This window comes from Elephantulus edwardii, unplaced genomic scaffold (assembly GCF_000299155.1).
Source record: "Elephantulus edwardii isolate Elephantulus edwardi_28Jun2011 unplaced genomic scaffold, EleEdw1.0 scaffold00053, whole genome shotgun sequence".
Taxonomy (NCBI): domain Eukaryota; kingdom Metazoa; phylum Chordata; class Mammalia; order Macroscelidea; family Macroscelididae; genus Elephantulus; species Elephantulus edwardii.
In genome coordinates, this window is record NW_006399803.1 from 8,378,028 (window position 1) to 8,386,283 (window position 8,256).

Consider the following 8,256-nt stretch of genomic DNA (forward strand, 5'->3'; position numbering starts at 1 on the left):
TTTCCTCAGCTTTAGCTTGAATTTGCATATGAGTAGTTGGTGGTCTGTTCCACAATCAGCTCCTGGCCTAGTTTTCACAGCCGATATTGAACTTCTCCAGCGGTTCTTTCCACATATGTAATCGATCTGATTCCTATGCATGCCATCAGGTGAAATCCAGGTATATAACCTGCGTTTATGCGAGCATTGTTAAATATTCTTTGTGGACTGGCTTCAACCGTTAGATCCATGGGCCTAAAGACTGGTACTTGTAGTGTAGTAACTGTAGTAGGATCTCTATACCTTCTTCCATCTTCCTCTTTTAAGTTATAACCTTTTGGTCTTTTATCTCTTTCACTGATTTTCCATAATTTTATTGTTTTTATCATTGGTGGATAAGAAAACGTGAGCTGCATTTTTCTCAGGCAGCCACCTATTTGTTGATCTTTTCTTCTATTTCTAAACTTTTCAAGTAGTCAAACTCTGGTTCTTGACTCTGGAAGGTGCTGTAAACATTGTATTCTCCTCAGCTATGAGACTGGATTTTGTTCTCCTGCTCCTGTTGAAAGATGACAACTCTACCACCTTTATCTCCTGTTGCTAGTAATTCTCCAGAATGATTAAATTCTACTGTAGAGATTGTATCTGCTTCTGCTACATTATCATCTACAGCTCCTTTACAATAGAGAACTTTTTTGTCACTCTAGAAGTTCCTTCAATGTATCTTCCCAGTCAGTTCCTACCCTTGTTCTGATTTTATATAATTGTTTTTCACTTGAGATTAGTTTTACCTTTTCTAAGACATAATGTAAATCGAATCATGTACAATATACTCTTTTATGCAAGGCTTTTTAAAAATTTCTGTGTCTTTTTAAAAATTTTATTAATTTTCATGAACATTTACAGAGACTTTGGATTTCCATTCATTTATTGTTGTATTTTTCTCCTTGCCGACCCCTCCTCCTTAATTCTCTCTTCTGTTTTAAAAGTAAAAGAAAAATTCTTTCATTGATATACAATCCACCCCTCCTCCCCAGTACACTCCACTATGCAACCTTCATTCTGGACTCTTGTCAATAACCATAATACCCAATCATATATTGCTTTTAAACTGTTCTCTCCCTCATCTGTTTCAATGCAGTATACGTAATTTATCCAATTTTTCTCAGTCTCACCCCAACCCTGATGTCAGTCCCATTCTACAACAGTGACACTATGCAGCAGCAAACAACAAATGCTTGCGAGGTTGCGGAGAAACTGGAACCATTATTCACTGTTGGTGGAAGTGTAAAATGGTGCAACCACTATGGAAAGCGGTATGTGCGTTCTCAACAAGTTGCAAATAGAAATGTCATTTGACCCTGCAGTTCCTCTACTGGGAATATACCCTAAAGAAACCTTAACTGTCACCCAGGCAGATATATGCACACCCATGTTTATTGCAGCTTTGTTCACAATAGCAAAGAGCTGGAAACAACCTAAGTGCCCATCAGCAAACAAATGGATAGAGAAGGTGTGGTATATTCACACAATGGAATACTATGCTGCATTGAAAAACAAGGAACTCGGGGAGCTCTGGTGGCCTAGTGGCAAGAAGCTGCAACTACAATCCTAGAGGCTCACGGTTCAAATCCACCAGATGCTCTGCCAGGAAAAGGAGGGACAATCTCCTCCTGTACCAGTCAGATCTGATTTGACGGCACACTCACACAAAAATAAAAAACAAACAAACAAACAAAAAACAAGGAACTCATGCAATATTATTCAAAATGAGTGACCCTGGAGGAAATTATCCTGAGTGAAATAGCTCAGTCACAAAAGGGCAAGACTTCTTTGTTATTATGTGCTGTTGAGTCACCTGCAACCCATAGCAACCCTAAATACAGCAGCTCTGAACCTTGCCCTGTTCTGAGCCAGTATCACTGATTCTGTCACACCAACCCTCATTGCCCCAGACTTATCAGTCCATCTCATCCAGAGTCTTCCTCTCCTGTGCTGCCCCTCTGCCCTTCCAAGCATGATGTCCTTCTCCAAGGACAGGTCCCTCCTGGCCACATGCCCAAAGTATGTGAGATGGAGCTTCAAAATCCTAGCCTCCAAGGAGAAATATGGTTTCAACCTTCTTCAAGACAGACCTATTTTTTTTTTCTTGGCGGTCCATAGTATGTTCAAGACTTCTTCAGAACCACAACTCGAAGGCATCGATTCTTCTTCCTTCATCCTTAATCATCATCCAGCTCTCTGATGCATAGCAAGTAATTGCAAAGGCATGGCATGGATTAGGTGCACCTTAGTCTCTAGACTGACACTGTTGCTTTTCAGTACTCTGGAGAGGTCCCTGACAGCAGATTTTCCCAATGTAATTCATCTTTTGATTTCCTGACTCTTGGTGCCAAGAGTGTTGATAGTGAAGCTGAGCAATTTGTAATTGTTAACAAACTCATTCTCTTCTCCTCTATATCATGGTGCTGCCAGTTGGCCCAGTGGTGAGAATCTTCTTGATGTTGAGCTTCACTCCATATTGAAGACAACAGTCCTTGATCTTTCGCATCAAAAGCTTCAGGTCCTCCTCTGTTTCAGCAAGCAAGGTTGTGTCACCTGCATAACAAAAATTGTTGATGAGTTTTCTTCCTATCCTGATTTCACGTTCCTCATAAAGCCCTGCTTCCCAAATGATCTGTTTTGCATGTAGATTGAAAAGATTTGGAGACAGGCTACATCCCTGATACTCCTTTCTTCTTAGTATAGTATTTTTTCCCTCTTCATACAGGTTGTTGCATGTGTCAGTATCATTCCTTCTGACTCCTGAGTGGCATTCCATTGCTTAAATATACTGTAATTTACTTACCCTAAATATAACTTTTTAAAATTATTGAGCTATTATGGCTTGCAGTTTGCTAGTTATAAAATACATTTCAGAGATACTGAAATACTTGCATGTCAGTATTTTTTATTTATTTTCATACTTTTATAAACATTGTGTTCCATTCATGTATAATAATTTATACAGTCATTCATCCACATTGCATTTCATATAACTAATTACTACTGGTCAATTCCTTTCTCATCAAATCCCCATTACCCTAGTCTCTTTCTTGTCTATTCCTTCACCGTCATCCACTAGTTCTGCTGCTCTATTACTATTTGCCCCTCCCTCTCTTCTATTCCACCTGACCCCTTCTCCTTCCCCTTCCCCTTTTGAACCTATTCCTGTTTTCCAGTTGAAATGACTGTGTTGTCCTTTCATCAGTTCTTCCCAAACTTATCCTCCCTTGTCCTTATCCTTTACCAGTGTTCACTCACCATATCCCATCTCTAGCTCTATATCTGTCTCTGTCTCATTTATATCTATATCTAATATGGCTCTCCTGATCCCTCCCAACTCCCAGTTACTCTCCTGTTTTCACAGTAATGGTCTTACATAGTACTTGCCCTTTTGTGACTAGTTATTTTACTCTTCTTAATGCTCATAAGACTCCCTCATATTGTGTACACTTCAATAATTTTCAACAACTAGTGAAATTCTGGCATTTTTCTTTTAAGAAAGCATTGACCTCAAATAATCATTAATGTTTTTTAAATTGGGGAGTTCTGAGAAATTTGGGGAGTACTTTTGTGTCAATTACCTCAGCTTCATTTGACACCTAGACTTTCAATCAGTTTTTATATTGGCCAGGTTTCTGTATTTCTTATCTGAGCTAGCATCAAGATTTTTAACAAAAATAGCGTATGCATTCCTTTTTTCTCACCAAGAGCAGTTGCGAAATTTGTTTTCATGTTGAAAAATAAGAATTGGTAAGGACATTGTCCCTAAGTAGATAGACCGTAGACAGTTTTTAAAGGGATTAAAAAAAAAGTCAAGCTTTCTAACATGTGTCATTGAATATGAGTTTGTTTCTCTGTTGAGAAGGCTTGTTCCAGATAGTTACCTTTCCTTACCGTTAAAGAATAGTTCTGTAATTTTTCTTGGAAATTAATCTCAGTTTTTGAAAAAAATGTAGTTAATGAAATAATCTTTTTTAAAAAAGTTTATTTCTGGCAGAACATGGAAGTTAATTGGTACTTCAAACACTTAGGTTAATAAATAACTCAGTTCAAGTTTTCTTTCACTTTTTCTCTGTTTATCTAAGTGCTTTTAAATTCAAAGCCTTTTAAATTCTTTTTCTTACCATATATTTCCACTAAAGCTAGTGATAGGCTTTCTTTTAGTCATATATTTAGTGTTTATCATTTTGTATTTATCAAATTATTGGACTTGCCTTTGAGAATGCTTCTGAAGACAAAATTGGGTTTTGATGGTGGTGTTTTTTTGTTGTTGTTGTTTTTGGTTTTTTGGTTTAGAACTAAAAATTTGTCCTGTAATTCCTTAAGCCAGTTGACACACATGAAGTACTAGAATTAGTATTGTAATTCAATATATTTGATATGCCCACTAGATGTCACTGTTGTCCTTTGTTATTCCATGCTCTGGTTTAAACCCTCAAGTAGTTTTCCCTGTACTTGTTTTCCTAGTATATATATTTTCCGAAACTCATGCATTTTAAGAGATGTGCATCTACAAACAGGATTTCTAGGTTTGTATAGTAAATGTATGGTTTTTATTCTTTTGTAAATGTCACTAACATTAAATAGTTCTTTGAGAAGTTAATCGGAACAATTTAAAATGATAATTAGACCAATGTGGAATACTTTTAATCAAGTCTCTTTTTTTCCTGTTAAATTTTTGAAATGCAGAAACAGTAGCCATATAGAAAAAAGCTCTTTTAGGTAGTCCCTTAATTTTATTCTAAGTGTGTTTATATTTCTGTGTAGTGACCACATAACCTCATGAGACTAGTAACACTAAATATTACCAGGTGATAATGTAAGTTGTTTTCCTGAAAAACTTAATGAACATACTGCTTTTCTGCTACAGTTCTCACTAAGGAACCATAATTTTTAGAAGTTGCTTAAAAAATATTAGCAACTTGCTATAAAGGATACTTTATATTTTAATTATATATCAGTATATATGATATAGTCTATTTAGCTTTTATTTTATAAATGAAGGAAATAAATATTTAATAGCACTTTGTTTAAGGAAAATTGAAACATCAAGATTTTAAAAAATTTTTACATTATTCCACTTCAAGTTCTATTACTCTTTTTTGCAAACTTTCCTTCTCTTAATTTAGACTAAACTAGACTCGACGGCACATAACAACAACAGATAAAGTAGTAGACTTTTGTAAAGTTTTTTATTTTTAAAAAATTTTAAATTTTAATTTAGTGAAAGTTTACAGAAAGTATGATTGTATATTCATTAATTGATAAACTTTTTTCTCCTCCTCTCCCATTTAACTTTGTAATGCATCTCTTGTACTAGATTATTCATTATCATACATATACTATCTAATCATCTGTTCCTTTCAGGTAAGCCTTTGCTTCTTCTAATCAGTGCAGTGTTCATTATTTAACAATTCTTTTTGCCCCCCCACTAGTTTATTTACAAAATTCTAATACAAATTCAAACAAATTCTTTCAATTTCCCTCACCCCCCCACCCATTAAATTGTAAAACCCAGTGATTAATCCCCTCTTCCCCCTGCACATCCACATCCCTCTGCTTCCAGCCTCTCCCACACCTCCTGGATCCTTGTACTCCTTCTACAATAACTGTCTTATTCAATATTTATCCTTGTAGGACTGAGTTAGTTCACTCATCATAATGCTCTCCAGTCCCTCCCAAGTTAAGTAATAATTTATAAAGTTATTATTCCTGTGTGCTGCATAGTATTCCTTTGTATGAATGTACCATAATTTCTCAACCCATTTGTTTGTGGTTGGACATTTGGCCTGTTTCTATGTTCTTGCAATGGTGAATAATGCTGCTATGAACATTGGTGTGCAAATCTCAATTTGTGCCTCAGTTCTTACATTCTCAGGGTATATTCCAAGTAATGGAATAGCTGGGTCATATGGAATATTTAATCATTCTTTTACTGCTGTCCCCGCCTACATGTCCATCCTATTTTTATTACAATTAGATAGTATTTGTCTTTTGTGTCTGAGATATTTCACTCAGCATAATGTCTTCCAGACTTCTCCATGTTGTGTAGTGTTTTACAACATTATTGACTTTCAGTGCTGTGTAATATTCCATTGTGTGGATGTACCACATTTTTCAATCCATTTGTTTTTTGACAGGCTCTTGAGCTGCTTCCTTCTATTCTCTATTGTGAAAGTTCTGCAGTAAACAAGGGTGTGCATACATCTTTTTGAATCATGGCTCTAGTTTCTTTAGGATATATTCTTATTAGTGGAATTGCTAGTTCTAATTATAGTTCTATTTCCATTTTTTTAAAAAGTGGCTGGTGACTTTCCAGAATGGTTATACTATTTTATATTCCCATCAACAGTTAATGAGAGTTTCAATCTCTCAACATCCTTGCCAGCATTTATTGTTTGCTGCCTTATTGAACTTGGTTGTCGTTGCTGGAGTAAAGATGCCAGTTTAAGAACTAAGATGCGTCTGATTCAGGCTGTGGTCTTTCTAATTACTTGCTATGCATCTGAGAGCCAGACAATGAATAAAGATGACAGAAAAATAATTGATGCCTTTGAGCTGTGATGTTGGAGAAGAGCACTGAACATCCCATGGATGGCCAAGAGAACAAACAGCTATGTCTTGGTAAGGTTGCAGCCAGAGTGCTTTTTGGAGGCAAGAATGATGAGGCTTCACCTCACATACTTGGGACATGTTGCTAGGAGGTGCTATTCCTTGGATGATGATGTGAAGAGTAGGGGTTTGGTGAAGGAGAGGAAGACCCTCAACCGGGTGGATTGACATGGTGACTGCTGCAATGGGCTCTTGTGTGTCAGGAAAATTGAGGATGGTGTAGGACAAAACAGGGTTCAAATCTTCTGTTCATAGGGTCGCTATGAGTCATACTCAACTCGATGGCATCTAACAACAACAACAATTGCTTCTGTTGTGAGATATTTCATTGTTTTGATTTGCATCTCTCTGACTGCTAGGGATTGTGAACTTTTCTTTATGTGTTTGTTGACCATCTGAATTTCTTCTTGGGTGGAATCTCTATTCATATCTTGGCCCATTTTGTGTCTGAGTTGTTTGTCTTTTTCTTGTGGAGTTACTAGAGTATTCCATACATTTTAAGTATGAATCTCTTAGCAGATATATCATTGCCAAGTATTTTTTTTCCAGTAGTTGTAGGGTTGATGTAACTGAATGAAAAGTTGAATTAAAAATGTTTTTTATAATATCTATTAAAGCTTTTTATTTGCTTTTATTTTTAAAATATACATTATCAATTTGTTTATTTTGAAGTCTATAAGAACCTATTTGATGTAATCTTGCTACTGAAAAACTGAAGTAATAACTTAGAAATTTAATCTAAGATGAAAAATAAAGTTACATTTTTCTATCATTTCTTTTCCTTCATTTCAGTGATGAAGGGTGATACTATTTCTAGATCTTTTTTTTGTTGTTGTTGAAATATCTCTATAAATAGATCAGGACCTTTCTTTGTTTTCTTGAGTAAGTTTGTAGAGAAACCAAAACAAAGGGGAAAAAATGTTGAAGTGTAAGAGATGAACCAAAGATTCCAAAGTCAACTTGAGAAGATAAAGTAAGATATTTTAGCATAATATGCAAAGAGCTGCAGTTAGAAAAGAAAAAGGGAAGAACTTGCTTGGCATTTCTCAAGCTTAAAGAACTGAAGAAAAATTTAAGCCGAGAGTTACATACCTAGACAAAATATTACATAATGCAGGAAACATCAAAAGAAAATGGTAAGAACACAATAACAGAACCATTTCAAGAAGTAGGGCATGATCAGGAACCAGTGATAGTGAGGAAAAAGTCCAAGTTGTAATGAAGACATTGGCAAAAATATAACCCTAAGAATTGAAGGAATACCAGTTGAGTGTTTCAGCAAACAAACGCAGTCTTGGATATGTTCAATAGTCTGTACCAAGAAATTTGGAATACAGCTACCTGGCCAACTGACTTGAGAAAATTAATATTTTGGTTCATAACAAAAAGCTGTGACCCAATACAGTAGTGAAATTATCAGACAGTATCACTAATATTACATGAAAGTAAAATTTTGCTGAAGATAATAAAAAAATTGTCTGGAGACAATTGACATAGAACTCACAGAAATTCAAGCTGAATTACAGAAGAGACCATGCAATGACTGATATTACTGATATCAAATGAATTTTGGCACAAAGCCAGGAATTCTGAGAAGATGTTTACTTGTGTTTTATTGAC